The sequence below is a fragment of the Acomys minous genome (assembly GCF_964271855.1).
Source record: "Acomys minous genome assembly, chromosome: 7".
Lineage (NCBI taxonomy): Eukaryota > Metazoa > Chordata > Mammalia > Rodentia > Muridae > Acomys > Acomys minous.
In genome coordinates, this window is record NC_140488.1 from 83,381,485 (window position 1) to 83,400,569 (window position 19,085).

At 41.4% G+C, this 19,085-nt stretch overlaps 1 protein-coding gene across 1 annotated transcript in view; it reads right to left on the reverse strand.

The window, feature by feature from the left end:
• The window catches only part of LOC311601241 (melanoma-associated antigen B4-like), a 29,611-nt gene extending 19,837 nt beyond the window's left edge, over nucleotides 1–9,774 (reverse strand). Inside the window, exon 1 of the mRNA XM_084788637.1 lies at nucleotides 9,650–9,774. The gene's annotated coding sequence lies outside the window, so the exon portion shown is untranslated. The remainder of the gene's footprint in view (nucleotides 1–9,649) is intronic.
• Nucleotides 9,775–19,085: the final 9,311 nt, after the last annotated feature.

Below are 19,085 nucleotides of genomic sequence, written 5' to 3' on the forward strand. Positions count from 1 at the left end.
CACACACACACACACACACACAAAACCCTGTCTGTAAAAAACCAAAAAATGAAAAAACATTAAACCAATATCAAATAAAATAAAACTAAATAATCCTGGTGCAGTGGCTGCACACCTTTAATGCCAGAACTGGGGGAGGCAGAGTTAGGAAGACATCTGTGAGTTTGAGTACAGCCTGGTGTACAAAGTGAGTGAGTCAAGGAAAGCCAAGGATACACAGAGAGACCTTGTCTTAAAAAATCCAAACAAACAAACAAATAATAAAATACAATAAAATAAAAACCGGTCAGCCAAGCAGAGCAGCTGCACACTTTTAATGCCAGAACTGGGGTGGCAGAGGCAGGAAGAGATCTGTGAGTGAGGACAGTCTGCTGTAAAAAGTGAGTGAGTCTGCAAAGCCAAGACCACACAAAGAAACCCTGTCTCGAAAAACTAAAAAACAACAACAACAACAAAAAACAACAATAAACTAAACCAAAATAAAATTAAGTTAAATAAGTCAGCCAAAGAGAAAAGCTACACACCTTTACTGAGAGCACTGAGGGAGGCAGACACAGTCAGACATCTGTGAGTTCCAGGCCAGACTGGTGTAGAAAGTGAGAGTCCAGCAAAGGCAAAGCTACACAAAGAAATCCTGTCTATAAAAAGACCGAAAAAAATGAAATAAAATAAGTAAACCAATATGAATTAAAATAAAACTAAGTGATCCTATTGGAATGTCTGCACACCTTTAATACCAGCACTGGGGGAGGCAGAGGCAGGCAGATTTCTGTGAGTTCTAGGATAGCCTGGTGTACAAAGTGAGTGAGTCCGCAATGCCAAGGCCAGACAAAGAAACCCCGTCTTGAAAAAACCAAAAAACAAAATAAAATAAGCCAAAATAAAATGAAACAAAATAAAATAAAACAAAAATAAGTCGGCGAAGCAGGGCAGCTGCACACTTTTAATGCCAGAACTGGGGGAGGTGGCAGATGCAGGCAGATATCTATGAGTTTAAGGACAGCCTGGTGTACAAAGTGAGTGAGTCCACAAAGCCAAGGCCACACAAAGAAACCCTGTCTTAAAGAAACTAAAAACTAAAATATAATAAACCAAAATAAAATAAAATATGTCAGCCAGGCAGAGCTGCTAGGCACCTTTACTGACAGCACTGGGGGAGGCAGAGGCAGGCAGATTTCTGTGAGTTCCAGCACAGCCTGGTGTACAAAGTGAGTGAGTCAAACGAAGCCAAGGCTACCCAAAGAACGCCTGTCTCTAAAACACCAAAAAATAAAATAAAGTAAAATAATATAAAATAAAGGAAAGGAAAGGAAAAATAAGTCAGTCAAGCAGAGCAGCTCTACACCTTGAATGCCAGAACTGGGGGAGGCAGAGTTAGGAAGATTTCTGTGAGTTCGAGCACAGCCTGGTGTACAAAGTGAGTGAGTCAAGGAAAGCCAAGGATACACAGAGAGGCCTTGTCTTAAAAAAGCCAAACAAACAAACGAAAAATAAATTAAAATGAAATAAACAAAATAAAAATAGGTCAGTCAAGCAGAGCAGATGCACTCCTTCAATTAAAGAACTGGGGCATGCAGAGGCAGGCAGACATCTGCGGGTTTGAGGACAGTCTGTTGTACAAAGTAAGTCCGCAAAGCCAAGGCCACACAAAGAAACTCTGTCTCGAAAAACCAAAATATACAATAAACTAAACATAAATAAAATAAGTAAGCCGGAGGGAGCAGCTGCACACCTTTACTGACAGCACGGGGGGAGGCAGAGGCAGGCAGATTTCTGTGAGTTTGAGCACAGCCTGGTGTACAAAGTGAGTGAGTCCAGAGAAGCCAAGGCCACACAAAGAAACCCTGTCTCAAAAACAAAAACAAAAACAAAAACAAAAACGAAAAACAAAAACAAAACAATAAACTAAACCAAAATAAAATTAAATTAAATAAGTCAACCAGAGGGAGCAGCTGCACACCTTTACTGAGAGCACTGAGGGAGGCAGACACAGTCAGACATCTGTGAGTTCCAGGCCAGTCTGGTGTAGAAAGTGAGAGAGTCCAGCAAAGCCAAAGCTACACAAAGAAATCCTGTCTATGAAAACCAAAAAATGAAAAAAAAAATAAACCAGTGTCAAATAAAATAAAACTAAGTGATCTGGGTGGGGTTTCTGCACACCATTAATGCCTGCATTGGGGGAGGCAGAGGCAGGCAGATTTCTGTGAGTTCCAGCACAGGCTGGTGTACTGAGTGAGTGAGTCCAGCAAAGCCAAGGCTACCCAAAGAAAGCCTGTCTCTAAAACACCAAAATAGGAAAGAAAGTAAAATAAAATAAAATAAAACAAAACAAAATTAAGTAAAAATAAGTCAGTCAAGAAGAGCGGCTCTACACATTTAATGCCAGAACTCGGGGAGGAAGAGGCAGGCAGACATCTGTGAGTTTGAGGACAGCCTGGTGTACAAAGTGAGTGAGTCAACAAACCCAAGGACACACAAAGACACGCTGTCTCAAAAAATAAAATAAAATAAAATAAAATAAACCAAAATAAAATAAGTCAGCCTGGCAGAGCTGCTACACACCTTTACTGACAGCACTGGCAGAGGCAGACATCTGTGAGTCCCAGGCCAGTCTGGTACTGAAAGTGAGGGAGTACAGCAAAGCCAAGGCTACACAAAGAAACCCTGTCTCTCCAAAACCAAAAAATGAAAGAAATTAAACCAATATCAAATAAAATAAAACTATGTAATCCTGGTGGAGCGGCTGTACACCTCTAATGCCAGCACTGGAGGAGGCAGAGGCAGGCAGATATCTGTGATTTCAAGCACAGCCTGGAGTACAAAGTCAGTCAGTCAAGCAAAGCCAAGGCTACCCAAAGAAACCCTGTCTCTAAAACATCAATAAATAAAATAAAATAAAATAAAATAAAATAAAGTAAAAGAAAAGAAAGTGAAAACAAGTCAGTCAAGCAGAGCGGCTCTACACATTTAATGCCAGCACTGGGGGAGGCAGAGGCAGAAAGATTTGTGAGAGTTTGAGGGCAGCATGGTAGACAAAGTAAGTCAAGGAAATTCAAGGCCACACAAAAAAATCCAGTCAAAAAATAGTAAATAAATAAATAAAGATAAAAATAGGTCACCAGGGTGGAGCATCTGTACCCCTTTAATCCCAGCATTTGGCAAGGCAGATGTAGGCAGACACCTGTGAGTTGAGGCCAGCCCGGTGTCCAAAGTGAGTGAGTCCAGGAAAGCCAAGGATACACAGAGAGACCCTGTCTCAAAAAAAGCCAAACAAACAAAAAATATAATAAAATAAAATCAGGCAGCCATGGAGAGTGGCTGCACACCTTTACTGACAGCACTGGGGGAGGCAGATGCAGGCAGACACCTGTGAGTTTGAGGCCAGCCTGGTGCAGAAAGTGAGGGAGTCCAGCAAAGCCAAGGCTACACAAAGAAACCCTGCCTATAAATAACCAAAAAATGCAAAACAAAATTAAACCAGTATCAAAGAAAGTAAAACTAAGTAATCTTGGTAGAGAGGCTGCACACCTTTAATGCGAGCACTTGGGGTTGGCGAGGCAGATGCAGTCCGATTTCTGTGAGTTCAAGGACAGCCTGGTGTACAAAGTCAGTGAGTCCAGCAAAGCCAAGGCTAGCCAAAGAAACCCTGTCTCTAAAACACCCAAAGTAAAATAAAGTAATAAAATAAATTAAAATAAAAAAAAATAAAAATAAGTCAGTCAAGCAGAGCAGCACTACACCTTTAATGCCAGAACTAGGGGAGGCAGAGGCAGCAAGATTTCTGTGAGTTCTAGGACAGCCTGGTGTGCACAGTGAGTGAGTCCAGGAAAGCCAAGGGTACACAGAGAGACCCTGTCGCAAAAAAGCCAAACAAACAAAAAATATAATAAAATAAAACTAAATCAGCCTGGTGGAGTGGCTGCACACCTTTTATCCCTACACTGAGAAAGACAGAGGCACACAGATTTCTGTGAGTTCGAGCACAGCCTGGTGTGCAAAGTGAGTGATTCAAGCAAACCCAAGGCTACCCAAAAAAAGCCTGTCTCTAAATACCAAAACATAAAATAAAGTAAAATAAATTAATATAAAATAAAATAAAGATAAGTCAGTCAAGCAGAGCGGCTCTACACTTTTAATGCCAGAACTGGGGGAGGTAGACTTAGGAAGATTTCTGTGAGTTTGAGGACAGCCTGGTGTACAAAATTAGTTAGACAAGGAAAGCCAATGATACACAGAGAGACCCTGTCTCAAACAACAACAACAACAACAAAAAAAGCCAAACCATCAAAGAAAAAAGAAAAGAAAAGAAAAGAAAAGAAAAGAAAAGAAAAGAAAAGAAAAGAAGCCAGCTTGGGGTAGGAGAGGCACCCTTTTACTGACAGCACTGCTGGAGGCAGACACAGTCAGACATCTGTGAGTTCCAGGCCCGCCTAGTGTAGAAAGTGAGAGAGTCCAGCAAAGCCAACGCTACACAAAGAAACCCTGTCTCTAATAAACAAGAAAATGAAAAAAATTAAACCAATATCAAATAAAATAAAGCTAAGTAACCTGGTGGAGCAGATGCACACCTTTAATGCCAGCACTGGGGGAGGCAGAGGCAAGCAGATTTCTTTGAGTTCCAGCACAGCCTGGTATACAAAGTGAGTGAGTCCAGGAAACCCAAGGATATACTGAGAGACCCTGTCTCAAAAAAAGATAAACAAATAGACAAACAAAAAATATAATAAAATAAAATCTGGCAGCCATGCAGAGCGGCTGCACACCTTTACTGACAGCACTGTGGGAGGCTGATGCAGGCAGATATCTGTGAGTTTGAGGCCAGCCTGGTACAGAAAGTGAGGGAGTCCAGCAAAGCCAAGGCTACACAAAGAAACCCTGTCTCTAAAGAATCAAAAAATGAAAAAAAATTAACCAATATCAAATAAAATAAAACTAGGTAATCCTGGTGGAGCAGCTGCACACCTTTAGTGCTAGCATGGGGGAGGCAGAGACCGGAAGATTTCTGCGAGTTCGAGCACAGCCTGGTGTACAAAGTGAGTGAGTCAAGCAAAGCCATGGCTACCAAAAGAAAACCTGTCTCAAAAACACCAGAAAATAAAGGAAAATAAAGGAAAAGAAAAGAAAGCAAAAATAAGTCAGCCAAGCAGAGTGGCTGTACACCTTTCATGTCTGAACATGTGGAGGCAGAGGCAGCAAAATTTCTGTGAGTTTGAGGATAGCCTGGTGTACACAGTGAGTGAGTCCAGGAAAGCCAAGGTTCCACAGAGAGACCCTGTCTCAAAAAAGCCAAACAAAGAAACATAAAATAAAATAAAATAAACATAAGCCAGCCAAGCCGAGCAGCTGAACACCTTTAATGCCAGAACTGGGGGAGGCAGAGGCAGGCAGACATCTGTGAGTTGGAGGACAGCCTGGTGTACAAAGTGAGTGAGTCCGCAAAGCCAAGCCACACAAAGAAATCCTGTCTCAATAAACCAAAAAATACAGTAAAGTAAACCAAAATTAAGTAAGTCAGATTGGCAGAGCGCCTGCAAACCTTTACTGACAGCACTGCGGGAGGCAGATGCAGGCAGACATCTGTGAGTTCCAGGCCAGCCTGGTTCAGAAAGTTAGGGAGTCCAAGAAAGCCAAGGCTACCCAAAGAAAGCCTGTCTCTCGAACACCAAAAAATAAAACAACGTAAAATAAAGTAAAATAAAATAAAGTAAAAATAAGTCAGTCAAGCAGAGCGAGCGGCTCTACACCTTTAACGCCAGCACTGGAGGAGGGAGAGGCCACACAAGAAACACAGTCTCAAAAAATAATCAGTAAATAAACAAACAAATAAATATAAACATAAGTCTCCAGGGCAGAGAGCCTGCACACCTTTAATCCCAGCACTTGGCCAGGCAGATACAGGCAGATTTCTGTGAGTTTGAGGACAGCCTGGTGTACAAAGTGAGTGAGTCCAGAAAGCCAAGGATATACTGAGAGACCCTGTCTCAAAAAAAGGCAGACATATGTGAGTTTGAGGACAGCCTGGTGTACACAGTGAGTGAGTCCACAAAGCCAAGGCCACACAAAGAAACCGTGTCTTGAAAAAAACCAAAAAAAAAAACAAACCAAAACAAAAAACAAAGAAAAAACCTAAAGCAAAATGAAATCAAACCAAATCCCATCAAAAAATTTCAGCCAGCCAGCCAGAGCGGCTGCACACCTTTACTGACAGCGCTGGGGGAGGCAGATGCAGACAGACATCTGTGAGTTCGAGGACAGCCTGGTGGATAAATTGAGTGAGTCCAGCAAAGACAAGGTTACACAGAGAGACCCTGTCTCTAAAAAACTAAAACAATGAAAAAACAAAACAAACCAAAAAATGTATACATTAAATAAACCTAAGTAATCCCGGTGGAGTGGTTGCATACCTGTAAAGCCAGCACTGGGGGAGGCAGAGGCAGGCCGGTTTCTGTGTGTTCAAGGCCAGCCTGTTGTAGAATGTGAGTGAGTCCCGGAAAGCCAAGGCTACACAGAGAGACCCTATCTCAAGAACAAAAACAAACCAAAAAATAACAACAAAAACAAAAAGTAATAAAATAGAATAAAAAGAAGTCAGCCAGGTACAACGGCTGCACCCCTTTAATGCTAGAATTTGGGAAGGTAGATGCGCATAGACAGCTGTGAATTTGAGGCCAGCCTGGTGTACAAAGTGATTGAAGCCACGAAAGCCAAGGCTACACATAAGGACCCTGTCTTGAAACAAAAACAAAAACAAACAAACAAACAAACAAAAGAAGTAAAATAAAATAAAAATAAGTCAGGTGGGTGGAGTGCTTGTACACCTTTAATACCTGGACCGAGGGAGGCAGATGCAGGCAAACATCTGTGAGTTCGAGGACAGCCTGGTGTTCAAAGTGAGTCCAGGATATGTAAGGCAACACAAAGAAACCAAGTCTTGAAAAAAAAATAAGTAATTAATAAATAAAATAAGGTAAAGGAAAAACAAAATAAGTCACCTGGGTGGAGCAGCTGCACACCTTTAATCCCAGCACTTGGATAGGCAGAGGCAGGCAGAGTTCTGTGAGTTTGAGGCCAGCCTGGTGTACACAGTGAGTGAGTCCAGGAAAGCCAAGTATACACAGAGAGACCCTGTCTCAAAAAAAAAAAAAGCCCAACAAACAAAAACTAAACTAAACTAAAATAAAATAAAATAAAATAAAAACAGGTCAGCCAAGCAGAGCCGCTGCACACCTTCAATGTCAGAACTGGGGGAGGCAGAGTCAGGCAGACATCTGTGAGTTTGAGGACAGCCTGGTGTACAAAGTGAGTGTGTCCGCAAAGCCAAATCCACACAAAGAAACCCTGTCTCGAAAAAACCAAAACATACAATATAGTAAACCAAAATCAAATCAAAGCAAAGCAAATAAAGAAAGTCCACAGGGCAGAGCGGCTGCACACCTTTACTGACAGCACTGTGGGAGGTTGATGCAGGTAGACATCTGTGAGTTCCAGCCCAGCCTGGTACAGAAAGTGAGGGAGTCCAGCAAAGCCAAGGCTACACAAAGAAACCCTGTCTCTAAAAAACCAAAAAATGAAAGAAATTAAACCAATATCAAATAAAATAAAACAAAGTAATCCTGGTGGAGCAGCTGCACACCTTTAATGCCAGCACTGGGGGAGGCAGAGGCAGGCAGATTTCTGTGAGTTCAAGCACAGCCTGGTGTACAAAGTGAGTCAAGCAAAGCGAAGGCTACCCAAAGAAAGCCTGTCTCTAAAACACCAAAAAATGAAATAAAGGAAAATAAAACAAAACAAAACAAAATAAAATAAAGTAAAAATAAGTCAGTCAAGCAGAGCGGCTCTACATCTTTAATGCCTGAACTCAGGGAGGCAGAGGCAGCAAGATTTCTGTGAGTTCAAGGCCATCCTGGTGGACAAAGTGAGTCAAGGAAATCCAAGGCCACACAAAGAAACCCAGTCTCTAAAAATAATAAATAAATAAACAAAAATAATAAATATAAAAATAAGTCACCAGGGCGGAGGGCCTGCACACTTTTAATCCCAACACTTGGGGAGGCAGATGCAGGCAGATTTCTGTGAGTTCAAGGACAGCCTGGTGTACAAAGCGAGTGAGTCTAGGAAATCCAAGGATACACAGAGTGTCCCGGTCTCAAAGTAAGCCAAGCAAACAAACAAAAAAGGAAATAAAATAAAATAAAAACAGGTCGGCCAAGCAGAGCAGCTGCACACTTTCAATGCCAGAACTGGGGGAGGCAGAGGCAGGCAGACCTCTGTGAGTTTGAGGACAGCCTGGTGTACAAAGTGAGTGTGTCCGCAAAGCCCAAGCCACATAAAGAAACGCTGTCTCGAAAAAGCCAAAAAAGTACAATAAGCTAAACCAAAATAAAATAAAGTAAAATAAAATAAGTCAGCCAGTCGGAGCAGCTGCACACCCTAATCCCAGAACTGGGGGTGGCAGAGACAGGAAGATATATCTGTTACTTTGAGCCCAGCCTGGTGTACAACGTGCGTGAGTCCAGCAAATCCAAGGCCACACAAAGAAACCCTGTCTCCAAAAAACCAAAAAATAAAATGAAATAAAATAAAATAAAGATAAGTCAGCCAGTCGGAGCGGCTGCCCAGCTTTACTCCTAGCACTGGGGGAGACAGATGCAGGCAGATTTCTGTGACTTCGAGGCCAGCCTGGTATACAAAATGAGTGAGTCCAGCAAAGCGAAGGCTACACAGAGAGATCCTGTCTCGAAAAATAACGAAAACAAAAACATAAAATAAAATAACAAACCAAAAAGTCAGCCGGCCGGAGCGGCTGCATACCTTTTATCTCAGCACTGGAGGAGGCAGATGCAGGCAGATCTTTGTGAGTTCAAGGCCAGCCTGGTGTACAAAGTGAGTCCATGAAAGCCAAGGCTACACAGAGAAACCCTGTCTAGAAAAACCAATACATAAATAATAATAAAAAAAAGGACCGAGGACAAAAGTGCAAGTGGTGGTAGTTGTGTAGTTGCTCGAGAAGTCCCTCAGCTGAGAGTGAACCCAGGGCTTTTCTAAATTGGAAGATTCAGCGTCTTCGAGCAAGACACGTTAAACCCTCGAAGATGGCGGAAAAACCCGCGACGTCCTGCTCCTCCCCCACCCCTTGCCCGCTTTTGGTCGTGGACGGAAGGCCTGTCTTCTAAACCGACAGAAGCTTAAAAAGTCACAGAAAAGTCATTCGGAACGAAGGGCACAGCTTGTGGGGTTGAAGGACTGAAGGACGGGGACTAAGGACACTATTCTCTGAGATAGGGCCATGACTAACACAAGGGCATCGGCGGGGGGCCTAAGGAGAGGTTGCGCCATGGCGAACGCGACATTTCCCCAGGAGAAAGTTGTGGAGAAAGCGAGGCTCTTTTTCAGTGGGCATAAATCAAAAATTAAATAAAAGACGGTGTATCTGTGGCAGGGTGTTGTGGGTGTTCTCATTTAAGATAGGTGAATGGTGTGCCTCAATCCTGTGAGGACCGAGGAGACCGAGGACGCCCCCTAGTTTCCTCGTGGAACTCTTGGGAGCAGGGAGGGGGCGCTCTTTTCGGGTGACTAAGAGAAGGAAAATAAAGCTTTAGGGGTTCTAACTGGGGGGCTGGGCGTTCCTCAGTCCCACTCATCTCCTCACCTTGACACTGGCTGAAGCTTGGACCTGTTTCACTGCGCCTGCTGAAGTAGAGGTTGCCTTTGGCTGGGGCGCGGGAGCATCGCGTCTCCCCCCAGCCTCGAAGTGGGTCCTGAGGCTCCGAGGAGGAAGTGAGTCACTAAGAAAAGCAACGTGAAGGAAGAGAGGCTCATGGGGGATGGCGTGCACTACTCTTCTGGCGCCTCCTCTCGTGTGGGGGGAGTGGGCTCCCTCAGTCTCAGAGAAGTCTGGATACTTTGTGGTGCTTTAGGCTGAGTTGGCTGGCACTCTGGCTAGTAAGACTTCAAGACCTCCTCTGAAGCCCAGTGGTGTTGGTGGCGCATGCCTTTAGTCCCAACACCCGGAAGGCAGAGGCAGGTGGATCGCTGTGAGTTCGAGGCCAGCCCGCTCTATAAAGTGAGTCCAGGACAGCCAGGGCTACACAGAGAGAGAGACCCTGTCTCGAAAAAACCACTCTTCTAAGATCCTCATTAGGGAAGTCCGTATGATGGATGAAACATAGCTTCCCTTGGCCTAAGTGCAGGTAACGGGAAATCTCTTGAGTGTGCTATTATGATTGGGTGTTCTTACAAATGATCTGGGCCAGCAGGGAGCTGTGGCGCACACTCCTTTAATCCCCGCACCTGGGGAGGCAGAGGCAGGAGGATCCCTGTGAGTTCAAGGCCAGCCTGGTCTACAAAGCGCGTCCAGGACACTCAAAGCTACAAAGAGGAAACCCTGTCTTGGGGAAAAAAACAAACAAACAAAAGGCACCACAAAACCAAAACATAAAGAAACAAATAAAATCAAACAAAACAACAGCAACAATAAAGGTGGGGCAGGGAAGAGAAATTATCTAGGCTCCACATCATTGCTCATGAATATGGTTTCTTCAAAAAATGGCAAACACCTGCATACTCTTGTGACCACTGGAGCAAGTCGGTTTCTCAGGATTATTGGCTGATGGGGAAGTTCAAGAGTAAGATGTTGGGCTTGGTGCCGAAAAGTGTCATTCAGGATAAATACTCTATGACCTTTTCCTTTTCTCTATTACGCACACTCAATTTTTGTAAACTCTTTTAAAATATCAATTACTGCAGGAAAATGACAAGTTATCTTGTTAGATACTTTTTTTTCGTGAATATCAAGATATTTTGTTATTATTATCATTATTTTGATTTGGCCCATCGGAAAAAGAGCACCATTTCAAATGAAACAATATTTTCCGGAGGATCATTACTGAGTTAAACTCTCATCAGATAGAACACGTTTGCATAAAGTGGCTTATGGAATAAATCCAGGCTGAGATAAGAGTAAAGATCTGTGTACACTTTTAAAAAAATACGACAAATTGAATCCAGTTATTGTATTATGTAAATACATTCACACTTTGATGTGTGAGCAGATGAGACCTATACAGAAACTTTTCAAAGAAATTTGTTCACTTTATTTTTTAGTTTAAAATTAATTTGATACCCCATGAGCATTTATGGGGGGAGGTCCCCCTCAGTCACAGTCACAGGGGAGGGGTGTAAGGGGAAAATGGGAGGGAGGGAGGAATGGGAGGATACAAGGGATGAGATAACCATTGAGATGTAATATGAATAAATTAACAAAGTGTATTTTAAAAAAGGAAAAAAAGAGAACATAATACCATAAGAATTATATTTATGTTGTTTCCACCACTTCATCTCCTTAATCGTGGGAAATAAATTAATATCAACTTGGTTACTCATTTTGTCATGAAAAATGCATTTCTCATTATTTATTCTCCTTATTTAATTTGCTGTTCTCTTTTCCTCTACTATGGATCCAATCACAATACTTTCAGCTAAAATATTTTTTAATAAATCAACTGAAATGTACTTAGAGGCCTTTAGGAGGAGAAAAGATGAATAAAGATCAGTAAATACACTCAACTCTGGCAGTAGTGGAATAACACAACACTAGGTGATTTCTGATTAGTGATGTGTCCCTGCTCCATCCTCCATCACTGTCATAACAACTCAGGAATCTTACGGTTTATGTTTTACCCAACTGACTTTGATAAGCCTTTTTATGCCATCAGCATTTACGGTCCTTAAACCTCACATGTGGAAATGTGTTTTCCTTCTTTATTTTTTTTTAAATTTCATTTATTTATTTATTTATTTATTTATTTACCTATTTATGTATTTTGGTGGCACATGGCATTTAACCCAGGGAAAATTCACATTTATTCCCTAGATACACACAGTTGACAATTTAGAAACTAAGATCCACATAGGGAGAACATATAATATATGTCTTTCTTACTTTGTGTTATACCATACAATGTTTACGAGTCCCATTTTTTGTCCTGCAATTTTAACTTTTCCTTTCTTAATTAAGATGATCAGATTGTGCGTGTGTGTGTGTTTGTGTGTGTGTCTGTGTGTGCGCACCCGGGCGTGGGCGCGGGCGCGCGAGCACGTGCACAGGCACAGCGTGCACACGCACAGGCGCAGCGTGTGTGTGTGTGTGTGTGTGTGTGTTCCCTGCATGGGTATCTGCACCATGTGCATGCCTGGTGCCTGTGGAGATCAGAAGAGAGCATTGTATTCCCTGGAACTGGAGTTACAGATGGTTGTGAGCTGCCATGCCGATGCCAGGAATCAAACACGTGTTCTTTGCAAGAGCAGCAAGTGCTTTTAACTCCCGGGCCAACGTTCCAGCTCCAGTAATTTCACTTTATCTATTAATAAAAGTCTGTTGTGTATAATGAGCACATTTTCATTATCCACTTTTTATGTTCATGGATGTCTAAACTAATTCAGTTTCTTTGTTATTGTGAATACAGCAACAATGAATCTGAATGGGCAAGTATCTAGTTAGATGTAGAATCTTTGGGCATATGATTAGGAGTGATGTAACTTGGTCATGTTTTCCAGCATTACTTGTGGGGCCCTTCTAAGTTGCTCAGGCTGATTTTTAACTCACTATGCAACCCAAACAGCCTACAAACTTAAGATGCTATTGACTTAGCCTCCCAAGCAGCTTGAGTTACAGGCCTGCACCACCATTTTCTTAGTTCGTAAGTTGAACATTAATTGCAATGTGGCAGAATTACGAAATAGAGACTTTGAAAGACAGTTGTGCTAGTGGAAATCATGTGGGTGGGACTGCCTCAGGATTCTTATAGTGTCCTTATAAGAACAAGCCAGAAAAAAAAACTTTTTACTTTTTCTATTGCCACCATATGAGGACACAGATTTACATTTGTCTGAAAAGGAGATCTCACCAGATACCAATTCTGCCAGCACCTTGATCTTCCATAGCCTCCAGACTATCAAGGAAAATAAAATTGCTTTTAGAGCCACATAGCCTAAGATGTTCTGCTACAAAAGCTCAATCATATCAAACCAATAACGTAAAATCATTAGAATATACGTCCTCTAGAAAATCCTAGTCACAAGGCTGGCAGATGTTTTGTGTTTCAAGAACTTCAGGTGTGACTCTTTCTCTACTCAGGTAATATCACCACCATGTCTGAGATTCTATTTTTTGTAGTCAAAAAACTAATCTGACATAATGCTAACAGAGCCAAAATATGCTCTTACTTTTGAGAAACTCCAGTCGAGAGCACACATAGTCCAGCTGATTTAGTTATGTTACACTACACTGAGATTAGACAAAGATACCACCAATTCTTGCCTATTGGATGCTGAACTTCAACTTTCTCTCTCTAACATTTATCACGTTGAATTTTTACCCTCATTAAGTCAGAGGCAACTCTTCTCAGAGATAAAGACTTTAAGACTAAACTCTTAAACACTAATACTGGGGCACAGGCGTGACCTCAAATGAAGTGAATTGTGCACACAAGAAGCCACACAGCATCAATATCCACAAATGCCCCACCATGTGAAGAGACATGAAGAGAAAATATGAAGAAAGAGATCTCACACAAAGTCCATAATAATGGCACCTTGATCTTGATCTCCTAGCTTCCGTAACTGTGAGAAAATGAATTTCTGCCTTTAAGTCACTCAGCCTGTGGTACTTTTATGGTAGGCTAAGCAAGTGAATACTTTATCCTTTACAGAGGTTTATTTCTAGAATATGTCTGATCCTAAACCATTCATAAGAACGTGCTTTAATGACCCACTCCGTCTATGAAGGAGAAATTTTCACAGGACGGTTTTTCGGCAGTCAAAGGCACTGTATTGATCAAACCAGTTGTTGCTCTTTTACCATGGCTGACAGCAGTAGTAAGCATCATCCTAACTTACACCTTTGGGTCACATAGGGATTGTTATTTTAAAAAAACAAGCCAAAACAAAACAACAAGCAAACAAACAAACAAACAAAAAGCAAGCAGGATCTAATGGGCAGCAGCATTTATACATCATGGCATAGAAACACTTAATTCCTACGGAAGAATGACTTCTTGTTTCAGTAATTGTCAAGGCTGGTGGGACAGAGAGGCCCAATGCTTAGGAATAAGCAAGAAGAGTTCTTGCTCCTCCAGATAAACATGGTTGTTTATCAGGGAGTACCTACTTGGAAGTAAAGTATAGGGAGGACTTACGCTTAGGCCACTTGCAGTTTCCAATTGTACCAACTGCTCAGCACTGCACAATACCACAGGTTAATTGTAGGCCCTCCTCTACAGGGTGGGTTTCCATTATGTTCTCCTCCAACACTGCTTCTGCATGGCTTCTGCTCACCAGTCTTATGGCCTCACATGGCTCACATGTAATTTACTTCCCGTTGCATCACATGCTGACTTAACACTCACTTAGGTTCTCACTAACTTGTCTGAGAAAAGTTACTGTGCTCCTCGCTGATTTCTTTTCCCATTTTCGTATAGCCCATAGGGATCATCTTAACATTTGCCTCATATTATTTCAGTTTCTAGATGCTGAAATTATATGAGAAGAAATGGAATGTTTTCCTCATCGTCCCTCATATGGGATGATACCATCCCTACAGAACGAGAAGTAAATGTTTGGGACCAGGTGAACATTGAACAAGAATGTCCTCAACCAATTATAATAGTCTTAGCATGTCACATTATACATCATTTAGTTTTATATAACACAAAATGAAGAGAAATAATGTCATGAGGAGAAAAAGATTGCCCCATCTCCTCCGAGTGGTGGCACAGCTTGTTCTGTTGACTCGAGTGGATCAGAGTCTGATGTAGACAGGGAGCTTACTGCTAATGTGAATGGTAGCTAGAAATGTAAAACAAGAGGATTCTGACTCATACACAGACAGTGTTCATCAAATCATTTAGAGGATGAAATATTTGAAGTCTAAGACACGGGAAATGTTGTTTTCCCTCCTTTTCTTCACACACACACACACACACACACACACACACACACACACACACACACACATATATATATATGAAGCTGCTAACCTGCACTCCTGGTTCACTCAAATAATTAAGTTCCATTCCTTCTCAAGTCTCTGATGGAGTTGAAGACCAGATAGTTTAGTCTTGGAGTGAGCCTCAGCCATTAAGGGGTTAAGATGTTTCTAGGTCTAGATAGATGTTTTAATTTGACAGAGATGAGGTATGATGGATATTGATTCTCATTCAGAGTTTTGGAATCACCAAGATAGGAAAGACGTTTTAGTCAAGGCTGCCAAATACAATTAACCAAAACACTGTGAATGTAACATTCTTATAATCCCTGATTGTTTCATGGTTCTTCTTGCTGTATGTAATTTTTTATTTATGTGTAATACTCTGAGTCTTTATATATCTGACAAGTAAGTATACCTTCTTTATAAATTACCCGGGATCAAGCACACTCCTAGAGCAGTACTTACAGGCTGTGTGCTGCCACGTGTTAAAATTCCCCAGCCCTTCCAGACATTGGTGGTGCATGTCTTTCATCCCAGCACTCAGATCTCTTTGAGTTCAAGGGGAGCCTGGTCTACATGGTGAGTTCCAGGAGAGCGGGGATTGTTACCTGGGGAAACACTGTGTCAAACGAAATAAAACAAACAAAAATTTCCTTAGTACTGAAAGAGAGGATGACTTAGGAAATAAAGGATTTCCGAAGAATGACTTTTACCTCAGACAGAGCCTGTGTGTGTCACCTTTCCATATGTAATCAGTGCTTGGTAAGGACACATTAGAAAAGTTATTCCCCAGTCTCTTGGCAGTCACAGTTAGTCCTACACACTGCTAAAGCATCATTCTCACTTTTGTGATATACTGGCTCCAGCATGATAGACATAAGATTTACAGACATACAGGCACAGTAAGTGGCCAACCAACCGTGTGGGAGATGCTCACTGGAGCCTTGAGCTTTAGAAGTAAAGAAACTGGGGGAGATATGTCCCAGAAAGGATGGATTGGAGAGGTTCTGGAACCCTGTAAACATCAAGACTCCTGAAAACTATCATTATGATAGTAAATGATAACTAAAAGTGAAGTCAAAATGTATCTTTGGAGATTTTACAACCAATATTTCTTTCTAAACAGAATGCCTCATGTTGAGGGCTCCCTCCACAGAATTGTTTTTCTCAGCAATGTTACTGTGTGACATAAAGGAAAGGGGAGAAAGCTTCATTGCTTATTGCTTTACCTCTTATTTCTTTTTCTCTTTACTTTTGTTCTACCTCAAATTTTGGGTAGCACAATCAATAAGGGTAGAAAGAATAGACAACTTTGTCCTTATTGATTTTATTTTATTTTCCTTTTTTAATTTTTTCTTTTTTTATTGAAAAATGAAATCATTCCTAATAATCTCATTTGCTATCCCATCCCATGCATCCTCCCATTCCTCCCTCCCTCCCATTTTCACCCCATTCCCCTTCCCTATGACTATGACTTAGGGGGGCGGCCTCTCCCTGAATATGGTGCTAGGGTATCAAGTCTCTTCTTGGTAGTCTGCTATCCTTCCTCCGAGTGCCATTGGGCCTCCCTATCAAGGGGGCATGTCCAAATATGGGGCACCAGAGTTCGTGTGAAAGTCAGTCCCCAGTCTCCACTCAAGTGTGAAGAATGTTCTGTCCTTTGGCTAGATCTGGGTAGGGGTTTGATGATGACTGCACGTATTGTCCGTGGTCGGTGCCATAGATCGAGCAGAATCCCTGTGCCCAGATCTGCCCATCATAGTGTTCTTGTAGGTTTCTAGGACCCTCTGGATGCATCTATTTCCCTATCTCCTCTATTTCTCTCATCTAGAGTCCCAATAGGATGCCCTCACCTCTATCCCACTTTCCCGGTAAATGAAGACTTTCATGAGACCTGCCCCTTGGGCTAGGGTCCATTTCTAGTTCAATCCATTAGTCGACAAATTTCGGGAGTTCCTTGTTTTAATAGCTTAGTAGTATTCCATAGTGTAAACTTACCACAGTTTCTTTATCCATTCTTCTACTGAGGGACACTTAGGCTTTTTTCCATGTTCTGGCTATTATGAATAAGGCCGCTATGAACATGGTTGAGCATATGTCCCTGTGGTACGCTGTAGCATCTTCTGGGTGTATTCCAAAGAGTGGAATAGCTGGGTCTTGAGGAAGCCCTATTCTCAGTTTTCTGAGACAGCGCCAGACAGATTTCCAAAGTGGTTGTACTAGTCTGCATTTACATCAGCAATGAAGGAGGGTTCCTCTTTCTCCACATCCTCGACAGCATGTGGTGTCGCTTGAATTTTTGATTTTAGCCTTATTGATTTTAAAACTGAAATGCTTTTAGCGTTCCCTAAATCCACACGATATTGTCTATGTATCACTTGTGATACATAGGTTTTATGTTGAAACATGCTCCTTCTATACCCAGTTTCTTCTATACATGCATCATGAAAAGACACAGCAGTTTTCAAGGCCTTTCAGTTGTGGAGAGTATTACTCTTCAATCTGTTTATGTTCCGTACTATGATTATGGATGTGCATTATTAGTACTGTTCAGTAGTATGTGTATTCTGTGGATATAAAGTTTCTAAAGGCCATTTGTTCGATACTGTAACTGAACTCTGATGTTTCTTTGTGAAGTTTTTCTAACTTTTATTGTGTTGGGGCCTTATGTGCCTTTATCTCCAAGAGTGCTCCGTGAACTTGGGTGCCCGAGAAGTCAGTGCATATTTATTTGAAATTCTTACACTTTCTTTCTGGATCATACCCTTTTACAATAGGTAACAAGCTTACACACACACACACACACACACACACACACACACACACACACACACACACTTGAATGTGGTTTAAAATCCACAGTCAACTCATCCCACATTCTTGTAGATTTCCTTTTCTAGGAATATCAGTTTGCATCATTTCATCATCCATCCATATGTATATTGGCTGCTGACAACAACAGATAGTCTGAAAATATCCTTATTGGATGACCCAGACCATCTACACTATGGATGATTAGTGAACTGTATGGATTACGATGGATTACGTCCCACCCTTCGCTGGTTTTCCTCTATTGATTTCAAGTACACTAGGTTCCTTACTTTCTTCATTTATGTTACAAGTTTGATATTTTACTGAATTAATATTCAAGGGTTTTCTAATTCTCATTTGGTATCCACTGTCCAATAAGGTTTACTTAGTTACTTAGTCAGACACTGATGAGTTTTAATCTTCTCTTTCTTGCTCTTCCCTGTCTTCTATACCACTGGCCTGGTAGTCATGAATTGTTTTTATTTTATTCTGCTCTTTTTATCCTGAATCATAACAGTGTTAAGAATTACTATATTGCATGAATATCTTCTTCCACAATTCGGGAGGAATCATTTCTTTCTAACTGCTAATAACACTGTGGTTTTTGATGTCTTTGTTGATGTTCCAATTTCATGATTTCCCTTCCTGAGTTGGATTTTCTGTCTCAACTTTCAGTAATCTTCCTTGGTTCTGTTATTTTGGTAGTTTAACTGTAACATCACGTAGTGTGACATCCTAGTCGTGTCTATTTGGTGTTCTTAATGCTTCCTGTGGAAATTATATATATATACCCATATTTGAGAAAAATTTTCTGCTGTTGTCTGACTGAACGTTCCTTATCCTTTTAACCTAGTTCCTCCAATGCTTCACCCAGAAGTATTATTCACTCATTTGATCTTTTACTCATGCCTCAAACATCTTTATATATTAGACACCTTTATTTACTAAAATATTTAAAACATGATTTATTTATTTGTTTTCGTTATACCTATTTGAATCTGACACACCCTATCCCCAAGTAGAGCTACAGTGCAACAGACCAATTTGTGTTATATTTTGAATGTTTCATGTACACATGTTTTGCTCAGTGGTTTATCAGAACACCAACCTGAGGAAATTCTTTCCTGGCACTTTAAATATACCCACAAACACATAGGAAGGAAGCTCACAGGGACTAATGGAAAACCTGTACCGCTAGTTTGCTAAATTGATGTGGTAGCAAACTGCTTTTTAAATACTTATCTCTATATCCATAGATTAAACCAACTCTCAGCCCTCATTAGAGAAG